This window comes from Dermochelys coriacea, chromosome 7, assembly GCF_009764565.3.
Source record: "Dermochelys coriacea isolate rDerCor1 chromosome 7, rDerCor1.pri.v4, whole genome shotgun sequence".
Lineage (NCBI taxonomy): Eukaryota > Metazoa > Chordata > Testudines > Dermochelyidae > Dermochelys > Dermochelys coriacea.
Window position 1 is genome coordinate 66,833,249 of NC_050074.1, and position 21,329 is coordinate 66,854,577.

At 42.5% G+C, this 21,329-nt stretch overlaps 1 protein-coding gene across 31 annotated transcripts in view; it reads left to right on the plus strand.

Moving 5' to 3' along the window:
- The window catches only part of ZMIZ1 (zinc finger MIZ-type containing 1), a 504,711-nt gene that overhangs the window by 54,691 nt on the left and 428,691 nt on the right, over positions 1-21,329 (plus strand). The gene's annotated exons all lie outside the window — the stretch shown is intronic.

Sequence of the window (21,329 nt, forward strand, 5' to 3'; positions counted from 1 at the left end):
GTTTGTGAAAGCACAGCCTTCCCAGCACTGGTGAGGGGAGGGTTAGGCTATCAAGCTGCAGAGGATGTCTGTGTTCAAGGAGATGACTGGCAGGACTGGAACACAACTCATTATACAAGCTGCAGCAGATAGGGGAAACATTAGTTTATGCCAATTCAAATTGCTCAAGTCCCTAGAGACTTGGTGATGTGATCCACCAGTATGAAATATTCAAGTTTTAATCATTGTTGCATAGTGGAAGAACTGTAACTCGGTCTCCTCTAAAATGTTTACTGTACTCTACATAAACAAGTCTGACTATATGGAGAGTGCATGCAAATAAAGAGAGATGTTCCATAGCTATATTTTAAATTTCATTATACATAAGAGATTTGATACTTTGTTTTAGAGACTATTTGTATTACAGCATAACAAGCATTGTAGAGAGACTGGTGGGAATGAGGTTAGTATTCTGTATGGCTGAAGAAGAATAGGGTATGAAATTTGAATATTATGACTACTATCAGATTAGTGATGGTGCATTGTAAAGAACAGAAGCTGAATACTAGTGTTTAGAGCCTCAACTTAAATGTGTGCCTGAAATGCTTTTGACTTTTTTAGTAAAACCAAACTGTCCTTTTATTCTTTAAACTTTTTTTTAATAATCCCAAATTTTAGTGCTTTTTACTTCATTTGGCCATGCAATATGATCTCAATTAGCTAAAAACCCCTGTTATACAAAGAAATGTCCTCTAGTAATTACGTACATGATGGTATATGGTCAGGGCTGTCCCTAAGGCAGCGCAGGGCCCAGGGTGGAAGTGACGGATTGGTCTCTTCCGGGACCGACCACGCTGGCCAATCGCAATGGCCTGCGGTGCCCCCCAAAGCGTGGGGCCTGGAGTGGAGGGTTGGGGGTGGGGAGGAGAGAAGCGATTCGCTGGCCAATTGCACTGGCCTGCGGGGTCTGGAGTGGTTGCCCCAATTCGCCCTACCCAAAGGATGGCTCTGTATTTGTACTCATGAAAGTAATGTGTTCGCTGGATTAGGGGCGGAAAGTAAGGAGGAGAGAATGCTGCATAGACAGCCTGCCTCCCAATTGTATGACTCTTCCAGTGTGGTTCAGTCATTATGATTTTAGCTATGTGAAGGATAACTTAATAATTGCGACAGTTTTGTAAGTGACCTGTAAGGGGGAAAAATGGATTTGTGCCTCTCTTCACTTCTTAATTACATAAGGAACAACTTGCAAATCTTTATTCTTTTAAATTTCCTGCTTTAAAGAAAATTAGAGAACTAGGTATTGCCTAACTTGGGAGATTCTTTGGCATAGTGGATCACTAATGGGGTTATGATAACATAGCATGATCACAAGGAAATGAAATCTATTTACATGAGAGATGGCAGTTTTTACTTTAAAACTGTGGTTTGAGTTTATTTGGGTATTTTAAAATACCAGTTTAACTCAATCACCCTACAAACATTGGGATGGGGGTGAGAGGAGGTGAAGCAATTCCTGAAGATTCAACACTCTCCTTCCCTTATGAACTGACACAGCTGTACTGTCCACATCTGACTCCCCAGGAAAACCATAGAAGAGATTAAAATCCCTAGTATTTCTAATGTAAGATACATGTTTTTAAATAGTACATTTCCAGAATTTTTCCCTCTGCAGTCACCTCAAGGTTTCATTTGTGAAACCAAATTGCCAGTTGGAAATAGATGCCATTAGTTGGCCATATGTTTTAACATAAAAATATAGATTGGAGGTGCTGAGCAAGAAATACTTTCCATAGGCATAATATAGTTACTTGTGCTTGGATTCTTTTTTTTTTTTAAAACAGTCCTAAGTAAAATCGTTTTTCTGAAATTGCAGTGAAGGATCTGTATAGAAGGTTAAGGTTTACTCAGAGTTGCTCCCTGCCACAAGAAGGATTCAAATACTGTCTGATTTCTCTTGCAAGGTACCAGCCCGTTTATTATTATTGATTGCTGAAGGAATTGGCCACTTGACTAGGAACTGAATCAAATAATCCCTCCATTCTTGCTTTAGGGTGACAAGATGTCCCGATTTTTATAGGGACAGTCCTGATTTTGGGGTCTTTTTCTTATATAGGCTCCTATTACCCTCCCACCCCCATCCCATCCCTATTTTTCACATTTGCTGTCTGGTCACCCTATCTTGCTTCGCAAATCCATTGTCATGGAACAATCTGCTCTGAAGCTTTACATACACACCACCGTGATGGGAAATTCTCCCTCAGAGTGGGTGTTAAAATGCACGCTTAAAAAAAAAAGATAGTTTTAGCAAGCAATGACTGTTGATTAAATGAAGGGTAAAGAGTTTGTCCTAATACCTTATTCTGGCAGGTTTTAAAAGAGTGAGAGGGGGGGAAAAAAAGGCAGACAAGAAATATGGGCTACTGGTGAAACTTTCAAAAATGCCTAAATGACTTGGAATTTAGGTTTTCAAGTCTCAAGTGCTTTTGAACATCTTACTCTGTATCTACACTAGTCTTTCTTTTTTCCCCTGAAAAATTTCCCCATTGTTACTGCCACTATCAGAGTGCTAGAGTAGAGGGGCTCCTATGACCACTGGGGCCCTTTTAACATCATGTTATCTAACACCGCTAAGAGCAGGCCTAATTGACACTAGTAAAAATGCAGCAAACCGCAGAGCCCTGTCTACCCTATAGCACTCAATTGTTGCTACTACCAGGAGAGTGGAATGATGAGAAAGTATATAGGGGAAAGGCTAGTGCAGAAGAGCTGCGGTGGCTGGCTGGAAAAAAACATGCATGCTTCAGAGAAATTCAATGGGTTTGGTTTTGGATTTGCTCAGACTCCAAGGGCACAATCCTGCAGCTCATATTTGCATGAGTATTCCCATTGAAGCAAAAAAGTAAGGACTAACCCGGGGGTAAGAGATGCAGGAGCAGGCCCTTGGGCCCCAGTCCCGCAAATAAAACCACACACAGCCCCACTGAAATCAGGATCCAGCTGCATGATTTTATTTACCGCATCAGGGCCTTGCTTTTTAATACCTTTGTACATAGCCTACCTCTGGATTTTATTAATCTACTGGGAGCTGGCTATTTCTATTTTGGTCCCTAACTTCCTCTCCTCGCGGCAGCCTTTCCTGACAGTATTTATGAGAAACCCAAGCAGGGCTAATGTCCTTGAAACACTAGTTCTGTTGCTTTCAATTGATCATAAATTTAATTTGTGTTAAATTATTTATCAAATAATAATGCTAGCAATCTTTTAAAAATTATTAAATTGCTAGGAATATTTCTGTATTTCAAGTTTTAGAAATATTTCTTATTCCTCCATATGAAGCTTTTGGAAAGCCATAAAATCCCAATATAAATATTATAAGTGAACACGGAGGTCAGAATTATTCTTATGGATACAATTTCACAAAATGAAAACCATTCACTTGTTTTATCTCTAATGCAAATTTGGGTTATCGTCAATCTGTAGGGCTCGAAGGGATGTGCTAACATAAGTAATACAACTTGCCAAGTAATTCCCCCCCAACATTTACAAATATGTATCCAAATCCAAAATTGCTAAATTTCATCTGAATATTCCTTACTTGAAATTTATCCCCGCTCCAATTATTTCCTCATTTTAAAATCAGTGATCGCAGCAAAGTTTTTAGCTTAAATAGGATAATGTAAAAATATTTCCAAATTAGAAAAATTTAAAACTTAATTCATAAAAGTGAGTTATGGCAGGCATCAGCAGGTGGCACTGTTTTTTGTGCATGCACCGGGAAGACAAGCCAGAGTGGTGGTGCTTTGGGTAATGCAAATCTCTGTGTAGAGGCTATAGTTACTGGAAGTAGGAGCAGTGGGAACAGGAGAGTTTGCTCTCTGCCTGGTCTCTAATTAGAGTCCGTTCTTGAGGTGAATTACACTTTGGGAACCAAGCATTGGTGTTGAGGTGAGATTCCTGAGAGATGGGATTACCTGCGTGCTGTAGGGATTGCTGCTGTTCCACGACTGGTGCGTATGTAACAATAAAATAAATTACATTAAGAATACTCTCAAGACTATGAATTGATAATTTCTCCTCCATTGGGAAGCCAGCCAGCAAGGCCCTGGCCATCTGCTGCTGTTCGGCAGGACATGATGCTGGTGTCAGAAAGGGATCCTAGTATTAGAAAAAAGGCCAACAGTATTTTATAGAAACATTGAGACTTCAAGGAACACATGACTATTAGTTAAACGTGTAGGTCTTTGTTACAGAATAGAACCAAGTATTTTAACACAGTGAACTCTTCAAAATACCTGTGTAATGTAGAAAGGATGAAGGGGAAGGTATATAAGTGAAGCATTGTTAGTCATAAAAAGAAAAGGAGTACTTGTGGCACCTTAGAGACTAACAAATTTATTTGAGCATAAGCTTTCGTGAGCTACAGCTCACTTCATTGGATGCATAATAAATTTGTTAGTCTCTAAGGTGCCACAAGTACTCCTTTTCTTTTTGCAGATACAGACTAACGCGGCTGCTACTCTGAAACCTGTCATTGTTAGTTATAGTACTTTCTCTGAAGGTGGTAATTTGTTTTAACACATTTAGGATAATGAGCAGGCTAGGGTGTATCCCCTCAGCTTTTAAGGTCACCACATTTTTAACATCTCCAGACTCTTGAAATGATTAGAAAATTGAGAGAGCTGGTTGAGGTTAATTTCCCCATATATCGCAAAGAAATGCAACTGGACCCATGGGCAGGATCCTCTTCTCTCTTTGCCAGCATCACCCTGTGACTTTTAAGAGACTCTCAGGTAAAACAGTATCTGGAGCAGAATTGCCCTGGTTATGATATTGCAAAACCAGAACTGACCCATAGATTTTAAACAGCTTTCCTCTGTTGCACATGCAATGGTTTGAAATGACAATGCCATTACAAGTCCTTGCTAGTGGGGACACTCTTGCCAAATGATCTTTGTTTACAGATAATTACATTTTGTCTCTTATGCTTGTAACTTCCTCCAGATGTTCAGACCAGTTTATTTATCAACAAATGACTTATAAAAAGGACACCTTACTCTAAATTTCAAATTAGCAATCAGTTGGCAATTGTTTGCTCAAATGAGCGGCCTCATTATTCTAAGACTTCCTTGTCAAGGGATAAGTTTCTGGAAAACCAGTGCTTTTAAAAGCGTTGTAACAGTTTCTGGAACACCGACTTTTTTTGGTACAGCCATATGAGAGGAGTCCAAAGGTAGATGGGTACGCTCTTTCTGAAAGAGGCCAGTGTCAGATGTGGACCCACAATAGTGCAGCTAACTCTGCAGTGTCATAGTGGAACAGGGTATGAATTCTTTCTGATTTGCTTATACCCTAAAGCATGAGGACTTCATTACCTTTATTTATTGGTTCACTGAGTACCCTTCCCATTTATCCTAGGTGAAGTAACTGTAGATGCTGTAGGTCTTTTTCATATTATGTTTTTTCTTGGAGAATTGAACTTTTTGTGACCTTTGGCTATGTCTCCTCTCCATGAGAGATGCTTTAAGACATGAAAGAGGAATACTAGGAGAAATCTCAACTATAGCATAGGAATAGAAATTCCAGATAAACCGAAACTTGTTGGGGTTCCAGCACTGTGCTGTGGGCTTCACAGAATGGAGAGAAGCTGTGGTCTCTTTGAATGTGTATTCTGTGAAAGAAGGAGTGTGGGCTCCAGTGATAATATATTTAACCGTAGCATTATAGCTGGTTGAAAATTGGAATTCCTGTACTACAGGAAACTGATATTTCAAAATGTTGTTTTTGACCTGAATCGGGGTGAAAGTGCAAAGTATCCGTTTCTTTTGTGGAATGGAAAGTTCTGAAAAATATGTATTAGGAAATGTGTAAACATTTCATGTAGCCTTTTCCCATTGAAACAGATTGTATTCATGTTCTCAGATCAAGAAATTTTATTTTACTTTGGTTCGACATTCATCTGTTCTCCATCCACTGAGCTGCCTCATGCCCCTATCCTCCTCTAGAGGAACTCAGCCTATAGAGAAAAATGGAGGCATGAGGTACCCTAACTACAGTTCCCATGAGGCATTATATGGCAGCTCAAGTAGCTACAGTTCATTGTTGCACTAATCAAAACAAAAATGTTTTGATTTTCCAGATGGAAAATTTTCCTGTGGGGAAAAAAATCTAAATTTTCCAGAAATTGCAATTTCCATTCAGAAAACATTATGATGGAAAACTCACCATATACTAAATGCACCATCTCCTATAGATGAACTGGAATGAGGTCTGTAGGCTTCCCCATGGCATACCTGTGCAGATCAGTATCACTTATATGGAGTCATGTTGGAATATTAAAGCAGTTTTTAAGGCACTTGAATGCCAGTTGTAGATAACGGCATTTAAACAGTACCATATACAAGACCAAAGCATCAGAGCGAACAGAGGAGATGGTGATCAATTACGGTACTTCTTTTGTAACTTTAAAGATATATAACAAATCTGATAAACCTAAGCACATGGAACTGAGAAAAAAATAGGTGCAAGAAGCTTATCCTAATGAGTCAGATGCATTCAAATAATAATGATGAACCATGCGTTCTCAGTGAAACTTAAATAAAGATGAGCTATGATGGGTTACATATAGAATTTTACAAATTAATGAGAACAGAAAGCTGTCTCCTGTTATGGATCAAACTAATGGGTAATGTATGGGAAGGTGCATGAAATACTGTGCTGTCTATCGTATTGGCTCATGGTAGGAACATGAGGTGTCCCCCAATCCTCCTGAGGATCCCAGGACTTGTTTAATAATTGGATCCTCTGCTTCCAGTAAATTAAATTTATTGTATCCAAAGAAGAGTAATGCAGAATGTCTAAATTCACATACCTGAAGTACATAGACATGGAGGTGTAAATAGTGCCATAGCTTCAGGGACTGTCCATTTTAAACAAATGACTTCATGAGCTGCAAAGGTGGCACAGGACAAAAGATACCTCTCTAGACAGGCAAGCCCTGTTGATTTCAACACATAGGTCTAGGAGGCAAGGCCTGGGATGGCAGGAATATAGCCACCCATAATGTCCCTTGTTCAGCTTGATTGCTCAGCTTGTGTGTGATTTAACTGCAGTGTTGTTGGCATGCATACCATGGAACTGTTACAAGTACAGTGAATTGTTGGACCCACTCTGATTTTTTTATCCTCCTTATCTTTGCAGTAAGCTAGCACTGTGGTATACTGCTTATGGCATGAGGATAGGCTAGCACAATACTTTGAGGTTGACACTGGTGCCTGGCTCAGTGTGAAAGCTTGTGATTGTCACCTGTTATGTTAATAATCTGAGTTACTACTCTTCTAGTTAAGTGTAGAGATGAGGATGAAATATTGTACTGAAATTGATTGTAAATGAGTGCTTGTGGTGCAACATAAAATCACTAATTCAACATTGTCATACCTTTTCATTTTACCAGTATTATTGTATTACTTTCCATGAGATTCATTATCATATGAGTTATAAGCCGGTTTGGAAAGAGAAATTTTAAAGAAGTTTGATGCGTGCCTGCACCGATGATTTGAAAAAAAAAAAAAAAAAACATGTTTGGTGCGGGGTTTTTGATGACAGTTTTTGATTGTAAACAAACATTGTACAAATGTTTTGTTATGACAGCAGCTTTTCCTGGCTAGTTGGATATCAATATCTGGCACCATTTCATTGCTTGACTCTGTTTTTTTTTTAATTGCTTTCAATTAAAAACTCCTTAGGATTTAGGTTTGGGAGCAAATAGACTTAAATCATGTGTGTTTAAGCATAGTTCTATTGTAACATCTAAATTATCTTTTTTACATGGAGAGAAATGTTCTACTTCAGTTTTTACACTGACATACAATGCCACATTCTGATCATCAGGAATCTTTCGTGGCAGTAATTTCTACTTGGGTTCTGGATAATGGGAACAGAGGCTCACAAATAATAATGCACATTAGTGGATCTAGCCTGTATGTGGTTCTTAATTGCTTTAATTTATTGAATTTTTTAAAAAAAGAACTTCAGTGGATTTTGTGCTGGTTGAAAGATGGGAGGCTGACAGTGGAATATTGAAGTCTTCCTTTTTATTTACACCGTGGGCCTTGGCATTATAGGCTTAACATCACTGCCTGGCCAGCATATCACAACTAGAGCTGTGCAGATGATGGAAATTGCATTTCATGAAAGATTTAGACATTTGTCTCTCTTCTGATTAGAAACGAAACCTGAAAATTTAAAAATTATCCAGAAGACAATTCAGAGAAAAAAGTTCCTTTTGAGTTGATCAAAATGTGGTTTTTATTAAGTCATTTCCAAACCAATATTTTTGGAACAAGGTTTTTGTTTCCCCCTCAAACAAAATGTTAGTGAAAGGAACACAGTTTTGCATAGCACTTCATCTTAGACCCACCTACATTCTCTGATGGATCCCTTGAAGTTTTTTCCATTCATCTGTAGTCCGCAGCCTTGACCACGGAGGGCTTATATACGGGAAAGAGATCAGTGTCCATGCAGATCAACCCTTGGCTTTTGTGCTGAGACTACCGGTGCTACTGGTGGGGGTGGCTTGGCTTTGTGAACAACCCATTTTACATTGGCTGCCAGCTAGTTATCAGTGGGTGGTGAAATCTTGGCCTCACTGAAGTCAGTGGACTCAGGATTCCACCCCGGTTGCTACTGAACTAGAGAGCAAAGGGCCCGATCCTCCTAAGTTAATGAATGCTTTCTGGATGATACTAAGTGCTTTCAGCACCCACTGAGGTGAATAAGAATGAAGGGTACTTGCCACTAACGCATTGGACCTTAAATGAGGGAAGGTGGATAGCCTGTTACCACTCTATGAAATCATTCAGTCGTCCCCTGTATTGCTAACGACAAAAATCTCCCTTTTCCCTATCTGTTTCAGCCCCTCCCAGCAGAACTTTTTTTTCTTCTCCATCCACAGCAAACGAATTCATGCCTTCAGGATTTGTAGTCTTTGCACTGTGCTATGTGATAGCTACCCAGTGAGATGCTCTGGAAACTGCATTAATGATTGATAAAAGCAGGGAGCTGTTTAATTTTTTCCCTGTTTAACTGCTATCAATAATTTAATGCACTTACTGTATGTTTTTAAGAAATAGCACCCATTTTACAGGTTTGGGTTTCACAGGTTAAATGATTCAAGCTTTACAAATGTTGTTTTGAGGAGCTAGAGGTTTTCCCTTTTTAATTTAAAAAAAATCTGGGGATATGAGGTAGAGGCATTTCTCTTGAAACAAATGGTTCTGGTTTTTCAGTATCCTTTAGTTCTGTTGTAGCAAGATAGCTGGTTTTCTGAATCACTGAAAACCGTTTCAAAACTAAATAAGAACCTGTGTCTGCTGTCATGTTAGCATTCTGCCCGTCGATAATGGAAAGCACAGGAGCCTGACATGGTGTAACTAACAGGGGTCCCCAAGAGAACGCCACTCTAGAGAGTGTATCCATGTGCCTGACATTCCTGCCTTTTATATTCTAACCCAGGGCTCAAGTCACACAAAAATGTTATTTGACTTGATTTATCTGCATCCAATAATCAAATTCATTTACAAAAACAAAACAAAAAAAAAGAGAGGGAATTACTTCTAGATGTAACTCCTGGGATTATTTGCCTCAGCCTGGTACCAAAAACTGCAAAATCAGGAATTAAAGTAGGGTTGCCACCTGTCCAGTTTTTACCCGGACAGTCCAGTTTTTGGCTTCTGTGTCTGGGATGCCATTTAGGGTTGCCAGGTGCCCAGTTATTGACTGGAAAGTCCAGTTGAAAAGGGGACCTGGCAACCCTAAATGGCACCCAAACCAAAAGTCTGGTAATTGCGAGGCGGGGGAGGCACCAGGTCATTAACCTGCACCTGCCCCATCTCAGCCATGACCACCTCTTACCTGCAAAGAGGCTCCTTGAGACAATCCAGTGAGCGACAGAGGGAGGGGGAGAGAGGAACGCGCAATGGCGGCGGGACCTTGGGGCAAGAGGCAGGGAAGGGGTGGGGCCTATGGGGTCCAGTTACTAGCACTTAGAAATGTGGCAACCCTGAATTAAAGAGAAGGGAAAATAGATATTTGGACTGATATAACTGGGTCTCTGCTTCTCTGGAAGGCACCAGTCCTATAAAATGATGAGCGTCTTCATCCACACTCATCTTTTGGCATGGAAGGCACTTGGCACATTGCTAGATTTGGTCCTCCAGGTCTTGTGTATAAAATATACACACACTGCAAAATCCTACTTGCCCTGGGTGTATGTTACATTGATGAAATAGTCAATATAATTTTGCTTTCTTCTTGTTGTTAGTTATTGTGGTTAAAGGCTGTGCAAGTAAACTTAGTGCCTGGGATGGTAAATTTTAATGTTTGTTATATAAGTGTGTGTGTGTGTGTGTGTGTGTGTGTGTGTGTATAAATATAATTATAAATATTAAATTTTGTTTCACGTTGACAAATGGTTTTCTTGTCTTTTTCCAGGTTAGAAAACATTTAAGAAAGAGACAGTAGTTCTTAGGGTGTATTTGGAGGAAGTATATGTAGGTATAATATGAAAATGACCAAAATAAATCTTTAATGGTGTAAGCAATAGAGCTGGTTGGGAATCTTTCAATGAAATGTTTTTCTGTCAAAAATGCTGATTGAACAAAATTGAAACTTTCTGCAGTGTTAACAAATTTCCAGTTTTGAAGAAAGTTGAAATGGCAATGTTCTGTTTTGATGCTTTCAAAATGAAAAGTTCCATTTTAGGTTTGAAACGTTTAATTATTAAAATTAAAAAGAACAGTTGAGAGATGTAAACCAAATTTTTATTTGAATTTTTGGTTTGTGGAAATTGTTGAGTTGTTCATTTGACTTTTCATCCCCATTCAGGATGGGAAAAATCTTTGTCATCTTGAACATTTGTTCCCGGGACAGGAAAACAATTTAGTGCCCAGCCCTAGTAAAAAGCACTCCTGCTTCTTCAAATGCCCAAAATAAAATAGTAGAAGGATATTTACTACACTCAGAACTTACTCAATTCAAACCATTATTATTAAAAATATATAATACTTTTTATTTAGTACCTTTCATACAGATGAAGTTTAAAGTGGCTTATAGATTTCTACTAATGGACAAACTTGTGTGTTCACTGGAGCTGGTCAGATTATGGGAAAACATTATTAATGAAATTCTCCTGACTCATCTGACCATGCTCCTACCCTTTTGTTTTCATTTCCATAAATATTTTTGCAACTTTTCTGTTTGCACAGATATTTGTAGTGGAGCTTTTATGTTTGCAAACACCTATTCCAAACTGTAGTCTTTAGAAAGCAAGGAGAGACTAGAACAGTGATTTCAAAATAAATACACCATCCGTGTAATGAGCAGTGTGGGAACATGCTCCAGAAAGATGAAGATCCCTTCACTGGAGACATGTGAAATGTGTACTAGCCTTATAACATAAAGAAATATGTCTGCAGTGTAGACAGCCATAGAAGTTGGAGAGAACAGTGGCTGGAGACAACTGGCCTATGGAACCAACTCTGCATACAGCGCAGAGCTGTGTGTATGGTTTTGTAATAAGATGCTTAACTGGCTGGTGCTTTGTGAAATGGCTGCTGCTCTTTGTGACTGGCAGTGGATGTGGGGAATAGTGACAGAGAATAGAGACATTATTATTGAATTTACAAGTCTCCCAGAAACATGAAAAATGTTGTAAGGAACACTGAACTCCAACTTGTAAGGGTATGCATTTGGGGAAAAGATCATGCACTTTTTTCCATTTTATCATCTGTTCTTGTGTCCCCTCCCTCCTAGTGTCTTTTTTTTCTTTCTCTCTTGATTTTTACAATTAGAAACTTTTGGTTTCATCCAGAGGTGCGAACTTTCTGTGTTTCCCAGCGTGTACTCAATCCCTGCCCCCCTCCCTGCCTCTTTCTGCCCCCGCTCCTTTCCCTCCCACCCCCACTGCCTTCTGCATACTGCAGAACAGCTGATCGAGGTGGGCAAGAGGTTCTGGGAGGAAGGGGAAAGAGCTGATGGGCGGGGCTGCTGGTGGGTGGGTATTTTCTTCCCTGAGGGTGCTCCAGCCCCCGAGCACCCACGGAGTCAGCACCCTTTGGATCAGGGACTGTCTCCTACTATGAAAGCGGCGAAGAGTCCAGTGGCACCTTATAGACTAACAGACATATTGGAGCATAAGCTTTCTTGGGTGAATACCCACTTCATCAGATGCATGTAGTGGAAATTTCCAGAGGCAGGTATAAATATGCAAGCAAAAATCAGGCTGGGGTAACGAGGTTAGTTCAATCAGGAAGGATGAGGCCCTCTTCTAGCAGTTGAGGTGTAAACACCAAGGGAGGGGAAACTGATTATATACATAGTCTCCTACTGTGTATATGTTCAGCACTTAATATAATGGGGTTCTGATTTTAGTTGATTTCTCTAGGTACTACTGTAACACAAATAATAAACTTTTGGGCTTTGTCTTAAATAGTCAAGAAACAAAAACAGATTATAAACCAAATCACCTTTAAGAGAACAGTTACCCAAATCATCTCTTCTCCACCCAAAGCCCTGGCACTGAGGCTGTGTGTGTGTGTGAGAGAGTGAGTGAGTGAGAGAGAGAGTGAGGGTGGGGAATAGGTGATCAGTCTTGACCAGTAATGCAATATATGTCAGGTAATGATGAGGAATAACTTCCTTCTGAATTGTCATTTGGACAGCTTAGGTAGGCAGAATGCTATAGCTGTCTGGAATGGATATTGGCAAAACAACCAAGGTTGATACTGCTACTCTTGTAAGCATGGTGGGATTTTTGAATGATAAGAAATGGGTGGGATTTGTATGGTGCCTGCAGTAGAATAGGTCTCTCATAGCCTTAGTATTACCTAAAATTATCTTGCTTAGGCTGAGATCTAATGAAACTGCAGCTCAAGCTGCATGTGACTGTAGGCTTATTTTTATTAAAAGTTTAATAAATTATTGGAATTAATCCTTCATGAATTTATCAACAGTTCTTGTGAGAAAGCTTGTGTTGTGAATATGTGGATCTTCTCTGCAATTAGGATCAGTTACTGTTGATTACAGTGAATATTGAAGTTTCCATATCAGTACTGAATGTCCTCTGTTCTCCATTTCTGTATTCTCAGACTATGTTGTAGTTTGTGTGTATATAAAAATGCTTGACATTTTTGTCAGCAAATTATCCCTTCGGTCTTGCCGATTTTGTGAAGCTTCTTGATATAATACAGGTCATTTGGTTAGGCTTCCCCTTTTTATTAATATTTGTACTACTATAGCCCATAGGAGCAGTCATGGACCAGGACTGCATTGTGGTAGGCGCTGTACAAACAGAACAAGAAGATGGTCCCAGCCCCCGAGGTCACATTGGAAGTAGAAGACCAGTGATAATAGTTGCAGACAGACATGGGGGAGTCACGTTTCATGTCTACAGGTTGAACTGTGCTTTAGACCGCTTTAGTCCCTGTGGAATGTAGCTCTGAGGTGACAAGCCTGCCTTCCTGCACCTCACTAGTCCAGCCCCTCTGACAGGATATCTGGGCTGCAGCCACCCAGTTTCCAACCGAGTTAATAACAAGCCCAACTTGGGTTTGCCACCTGTAATAGTTTACCTTCAGGCGCCTGTGACTGTAATAAGGCGTAGTCTAATGTCTAGATCTACATTACTCAGGGCTGTGAAAAATGTTGCGCCCTGTGCAGCCTAATTAGTTCAACCTAACCCACACTGTAGATCTAGCTAGGTTCATGGAACAATTCTTCTTTCAACCTAAGCATCACCTCTTTTCAGAGAAGTGGGTTAACTACTGCATCAGGAAAACCCCTTCTATCAATGGAGGAAACGTCTGTACTATGGTGGTACAACACCGTAGCTGTACCAATGTGCCTGTTGTCGTGCAGGCATGTCTTAAGTATGCGGTGACACAAACAGCATCATCAAAACAAAGCATCATTTATTCCTCTAAGGTACAAAGCGTGAAGAGCAAAGGATAAAAACAATAAAAGGCCTCTTGGGTCATATTTACAACAGCTAGCAAAGAAAGTTTAAGGTGTAAGTTCCTCTCAGCTCATCTAACTGGCATGGAGAAGCAACTTCTCTGGGTGCAGCAGACTCCCTTGGCTGACCCTTGGGAAGAGTCATCCATTCTGGGCTGCATGGAGGCAGAAGGCATATTTTCCAAATTGTTCCCTCAAGGACCTTTGTCTTTGCCATTGTTTCATTTCCTTTTACAGCCTCCTTTTGATTTAACTCCTGGTGACTGGTTGCTCCTGAGGTTTTTGACTGGTGAGGCATAAATCACAAATAGGCTTCCCAATGTTTAATTGAATAGCTACGAAAAGCTGTCCTTATTTACAGTGAAGAAGCAGCAGGTGAACCCAGGAGCTGGAGCCACCATCCAGCCCAGCGTGGGAGGGTCGGGGGCCAAGCATAAGGCAGGCACAGGGCTTAATGGCAGCTCCTCATGCGCACACATGGGGCCAAAAAGGCTCAGGATGTAGGCCCCATACCTGCAACCCTCCTGCAGCCGGGGCTGCTACAAACCTGCCACGGCCTCACCAAGCAGTGGTTACCACAGCAACACCATTATAAAGTGACTCCTGGGCGTTGTAAATTGCTAGGGTAACAAGGCAACTTCTTGAGGAACTATTAGGTATGCCAAGATTTGAGTCTCACGTGGCACTACTTTCTTCAGAGTTTCTGGCATTGTGTTTCACCGCTGGAACAAGCGAATTATGACATTTAAGCCCAGTGACAATTTGTCCTTAAATCTGTATATATTTATCAATGAAATAAAAAAGAATATGAAAAATGTATTTTATGACTTTTGGGAATTCTTGGCTTGGCTGTGCCTCACTTGCCAGCTGCCTGGACTCCTGGCATGCAGGCAAGTTAATACCATACAGATAACCTGAGGGGGAATATGATGTTTATAAAAAGAAATACTACACCAAACTCCCTTTTTTCTCTGTGTCAAGTTTTTTTTGTAAACATTAGGGCAAAGGAGGATAACGAGAGAGCTTTGCAGATGTTTTGCTTTTCCGTAGGTCCCATTTCTCTTTTTGTTCATGGTGGTGGTGGGAAGAGGATTACAGATATCACTGTAAGAACAGTGCTTGTTGGGTCCTGATTGTGGCCCTCAGTGGGGCTTGTTACTAGAATTGGTCGGGAAATGTTTGAGAAAGCTGGTTTTTGTTGAAAATTCTGATCCAAAGCTTTTCCTGCAAAAGGATGAGTTTAGGGGAACCATTCATCAGGAAAAGTTTCTTTGGGACCGCCCCCCCCCCAAATCTAGAATAGCCAATAGCTGAGGGGTTAGTATACTTACCCAGTATGTGGAAGACCAAGGGTCAAGTTCTGTTTTAGGAGAGTGAAACTGTGTATGATTTTTATATATAATATGTATTTAATACATATGATGACATCTAACTAGTATAGCAACTCCTAACTGGCTCCACCTGACTCGTGTCTGTGGTTTTTTTTATCATCCGTACAGACTTTTCATCATAATGCTGCCTAAAGCGTGTCTTTGATTTAATAATTAAAAAGGAAAGAAGGATGTATTTGATTTGTATCACTGATGAACGCAAAATAAGTGTGTGTGTGTGTGTGTGTGTGTATTTCTTTTGCTGTCTTTCCTGTCATGGTCTGTGGTGAGTCTGTCAGTAAATATTGATTAGTGCATTGCCTCAGGAAGTACATGTGTCACAAACAGTTCATTGAGGGTCATTTCTTTTCAGTTCTCCACAATCAGGGCTCTAAGCTTACTCCCCTTTACATGAAAAAGTGTCACATTTTGAGTACTATACTTGTTGTCTAAAATTGGTTAAAGGCAATTGAGTGCAAACAGCCATGGTACCTGATGTGTAGAAGAGATGCAAACTGGGAAACCATATATAATTGTGCTTTTCTACTATGTGGGGGAGTCTGCCGTTGGGGAGGTTTAGATGATTCTTTATTATCTCAGGATCTATCACTCAAGATGACTGATTTATTTTGTCTGGGTACTTCAATGGGCAGATGTAGCAGGGCACAACAGGAGACATTTTGTGCCACTGTTGTTGTTTGTTCTTTCTCCTGTCGCGTGCAGTCTCTGTGTCTTTTCCTCCAGGATCTCTGTTGAGGTTTTCATTGTTTATTTACACTACCGTTGTTACTTTGTGAATTCTTTTTTAGGCCATCACGCATCTAGAGGGGAAGCTGGTCAAAATTATCCTTGCACCTTTAAGTCTGCCTCGAAGGTAGAAAAGGGTGAAGAGTTGGGGTTTAGTCTCCCTGGCAGATGCAGAAGCTGTGGCCTTTTGGAACTGGAGAAACTGTACTGTGCATTGAATGGTTTTAAGAACAGATTTCCTTATGATGGGATTGCCTTCCCTTTTCTCCCTGTTAGGTTCCCCAGCATCAGATAAAAATGACTTCATTAGAGAGATGAGAATCAAATGGCACAGTTAGCCACTGTTTGGTATTAGATGCATTTTTTTTTTCTTGTTGGGGAAAAGGGTAGTCTTAGTTTCTTCTGTGTTCAGACAATTCATACTCAGAATTTCCAGGGAAAATTCTTTAAATAAGCCCTCGGTCAGAGAAGGGCAGAGAGCAGTGGGCCATTTCCTCAAATATATTCATCAGGCAAATTTATTTCATATGTATCTCTTTAATTTCCTTTCCCCTCTCCCCCTCCTGCCTGCCCTCAACTTGTTTGCCTTTCATTTGAGGCTAGCCACCAGTGAGAGAAAGAGGACCATGAAATCTGAGACACCTTAGAGTACTCCCTAACATTGGTGGTAGCTGTGGGGGAAGGAATGGGACAGGCTGTAAACCTCTCTTTTTGACAGTGGTATCTAGAGGGAGGGCAAGAGTCCTGGCTGGGATAACAGAAATGAGTGAAACTCTGTGAGAAGCTTATTAGATGGTGGAGACTGAGGCTGAGCATTGGGTTCCTTGTTTTACGTTTCTCTTTCAGCTAAGGATACCACTGCAGCTGTGCCGCTGTAAGGTCTCCTGTGTAGCTGCTCTATGCCAGTGGGAGAGAGCTCTCCTACCTGCATAATTAAACCACCCACAGTGAGCGGCGGTAGCTATGGGCATGGCTATACGTGCAGATGTAGAGAGCTTTGAGTTAAACCAGCCTTCATAGAGCACAGCAGGGAAAGCGCTGCAGTCTGTCCACACTGACAGCTGCAAGCGCACTGGTGTGGCCACATTTGCGACACTTAGAGTGGTATTGGGAGCAGTGCATTATGGGCAGCTATCCCACAGAGCACCTCTTCCCATTCTGGCACTGTGGCTTGTGGGAAGGGGGCGGGAGTGCAGGGCATTCTGGGCCCTGTCCAATGCCCCATGATGCATCGGTTCGCATCACAACAATCCCTTTGCTTCCATCCACATTTGGCACCATCTTTCAGTGTTTTTTGTACTGCGTGTTCTGTCTTCCCTTTCGGTCTGTGGGAATGGAGCCCAGACTGCTGGGGAGTATACTGATGAGTCTCGCCAGCACGTCATGTTTGGCAGTTGAGTTATTCCTTATGATCCAAAGTGACAGTGAGGGCTCCGACGATACCGACTCGAGTAACGCAAATGACATGAGTTTGCTTGTGGCATTCATGGACATGCTCACCACTGTGGAACGCCGCTTTTGGGCTTGGGAAACAAGCAATGAGTGGTGGGATCACATCGTCATGCAAGTCTGGGATGATGAGCAGTGGCTGCAGAACTTTCGGATGAGAAAAGCCACTTTCATGGGACTCTGTGATGAGCTCGCCCCCACCCTGTGGCTCAAGAACACGAGATTGAGAGCTGCCCTGATGGTGGAGAAGCAGGTGGCTATTGCAATCTGGAAGCTGGCAACTCCAGACAGCTACTGATCGGTCGCTAACCACTTTGGAGTGGGAAAGTAGACAGTTGGAATTGTGTTGATGCAAGTTTGCAGGGCCATTAATTGCATCCTGCTCAGAAGACCCGTGAGTCTGGGTAACGTGCATGACATTGTGGATGGCTTTGCACAAATGGGTTTCCCTAACTGTGGAGGGGCGATAGATGGCTCTCATATTCCAATTCTGGCACCGGTCCACCTAGCCTCCAAGTACGTTAATCGGCAGGGCTGTTTCTCTATGGTTCTCCAGGTGCTTGTGGATCACCATGGGCATTTCATTGACATTAATGCAGGCTGGCCCGGAAAGGTGCATGACGCATGCATCTTTCGGAACACTGGCCTGTTCAGGAAGCTGCAAGCCGGGACTTTTTTCCCAGACCTGAAGATCACTGTAGGGGAAGTCAAAATGCCCATTGTGATCCTTGGAGACCCCACTTACACTTTAATGGCATGGCTCATGAAACCCTACACAGCCTTGACAGCAGCAAGGAGAGGTTCAACAACAGGCTGAGCCAGTGCAGAACGACTGTGGAGTATGCTTTTGGCCGTTTAAAGGGCCGCTGGTGCTCTCTGTGTGGGAAGTTGAACCTGGCCAATGACAATCTCTCTGTAGTTATATCCGCGTGCTGTACCCTTCATAACATTTGAGAAGGGAAGGGTGAACGAGTCACTCAGGCATGGAACTCGGAGGTTCAACACCTGGAGGCTGAATTTGAACAGTCAGAGATCAGGGCTATTAGAGGGGCCCAGCATGGGGCTGCAAGGATTAGGGATGCCTTGAGGGAGCAATTTGAGGCTGAAAGTCACCAGTAATGTCTGGTGCCCTCCACGGGAGTGAAGTGCAGTGGTTCCAATGTTAGTAGGAATCTGTGTTTGCTATGCTGACTTGCAGTGTCGATTTCTTTCCTGGGCTAAGGTATCTTTTACTTATGCAATCATAAAGAATGTTTTCAAAGCCAAAAATTCCATTTATTGAAAAGAAAATTCATTTATTGAAAAGAAACACAACTACTTGGGAAACAGAAAGGGCAAGGGGGTGGGGTGGGGTGGGGAATGGTACAATCACAGATTTGCGTATGTCATGTTATGCTCAGCCTTCCTGTCTGGAGTATTGTGCAATGAGTACTGCACTTCAGGATGGCTATACTGCATGGTGATGGGGGTTGAGTGCAGTGTGTAAGGGTCATAGTTTTTAGGGCTGGGTGGTGAAGCTACAGGTGTTGGAGGCAGCTGGTGGTGGTAAAAACCACTGTTCACTCTAAGCTGTGCGCGTATGCCCAAACACAGATCCTAAACCCCGCGCACACAGCGAAACACTGTGCACGCACAAATTTGCACAGAAGTACAACAATTTGCACAGAAGAAATTTTTTTTGCACATTGCCTGTCAAAAATTAAAGGGAACATTGAAATCCGGATGTTGGGGAAAGTGGGTTGGAGGTGACATGGGGGCACAAGGGAAAGAGTTTTTGTATCGGCGCTCTTCATTCTGCTGGCGGATCCTCCTTTCACTGTCCCGCCACTCCTACACTTTTTGATTTTCATTACTTGAATGCTGCATTACTTCATGCAACATGTCTTCCTTGCTTCTACGTGGCCTCTTTCTGATTCTTTGGAGTCTTTCGGCCGGTGATAACATGGACGACTGAGATCTCAAGGTTGCATCTGTAAAGGGCAAGCACAGTCTACTCAATAGCATAATTTGCCCATCCCAAAGCAAGTGCACATAATCCACGGGAACCCCAAAATGGTGAGTAAGCACAGGGTCAAGTGTGATTGATTGTTTCATGGTTGTACTGTCCTCTGGGTTGCTGTGCCTTGAGGAGGGCCAACAGCGGCAGAGGACCCCATACTGAACACTGTCCCCACATTTTACACAGGAGTTCGTCCTGGAAGATATCTTGCTACTGAGGGTGACCTGGGAAGCAAGGGGGAGGGTCTTCTACTGCAATGCAGCTTCCGCTCTGGCCCATATGCAGCTTGCCTGTGTGCAGCAATGGTCCCCCCGCCCCTCACAGCACAATGGTGCAGACAAGTTAGCTTTACTGGGACAAGGACCACAGTGGCTCTCCTGAGAAACTCGCACAAGCGCATTGCCCAAGTTCTGGATGAGACCTTTGAAGAGATCACTGAGGCCAATTACCGCGATGTGAGAGAGCACACCAATGCCCTATTCCGCATCTAGGCATGCATGCATCCCTAACCCTTCTCGCCCCAAGAGCCAGCACCGAATAACTTCCTTCCCAAAATAGAAGCCGCTTACCAGGAACCTCCTCTGGTGTTTGTCCTTCCGCAAGCACCGGCCGCCATGACTGGCTACCTTCCTCCTGGCTTGAGAACAGCTCCTGGCTGCCCGCATCTAGGGATTCCGGGTTGTCTTCCTCCATCTCAGCACCCTCGCTCCTGCTTTGCTCCTCCTCTTGCCTTGTTGAACTGGGCTCTGAAGTGTCCATGGTGGTACTTGGAGTGGAGATGGGGTCGCCCCCAAGTATCGCATCCAGCTCTTTGTAGAAACGGCAGGTCGCAGGGGCAGCACGGGAGCAGCTGTTTTGTGGTCGGCATTCTGCTGCTCCTTTAACCCTGCCCTGCAGTGCATCTCGGTCATGGACCCTTTCCATCATGTCCCTTGATATCTGCCAGAAGGTATCATAATTCCTACGGCTGGAGCATGGCTAGGACTGGACAGCTTCCTCCCCGCAAACACTGATGAATCCAGCACCTCACCATTGCTCCATACTGGGGATCGCCTGGTGCGTGGAGGCATGGTCACCTGGAAAGATTCGCTGAGAGCACTCTGCACCTGGCTGAGCAAACCAGTAGGGGATTTTCAAAATTCTCAGAGAATTTAAAGGGTGGGTCTGATGGTTGGTCACCTGAGGGCACGGCAGTGATGACCAGAATGGCTAGAATAGGCATTGTGGGACGCTTCTGGAGGCCAATCAGAAAGCATTAACAGACCAGGGTGTCCACACTGGCACCATGGTGCTCCAGCAGTGGGCACACCAAACATTATTCCACTTGCCAAGATGGAGTACCAGGAGCGCTCTACGTGCCTTGCCAGTGTGGACAAGTAGTGAGCTAGTGTGCCCAGGGCTCCTTTAATGCACTCTCGCTCACAAGTGTAGCCAAGCCCTATGTCGGCAGGAGAGTGTCTCCTGCTGACATAGTGCTGTCCACACCAGCACCTTTCTTGGAGAAACTTGTGTGTGTCAGGAGGCTTTCTTCACGCCCCTGAGCGACAAAAATGCTAGTGTAGACAAAGCCTTAGATGACCTTCCTTGGACATCCGGTTGTGGCAGATGGGGCCAGAGACCCTCTGAGGGGAGGGATTAAGCTTTTATGAGAGCTGAGTTGGGAAAGTTTCTGTTTTGTGAACTGGCTTCTTCAGTCTGGAGAAGGGTTATTGGTTGTTCCTCATCTTTTTGGATTGTATTTTAAAGTATTTGTCAAAGAACATAACCTGGATTTG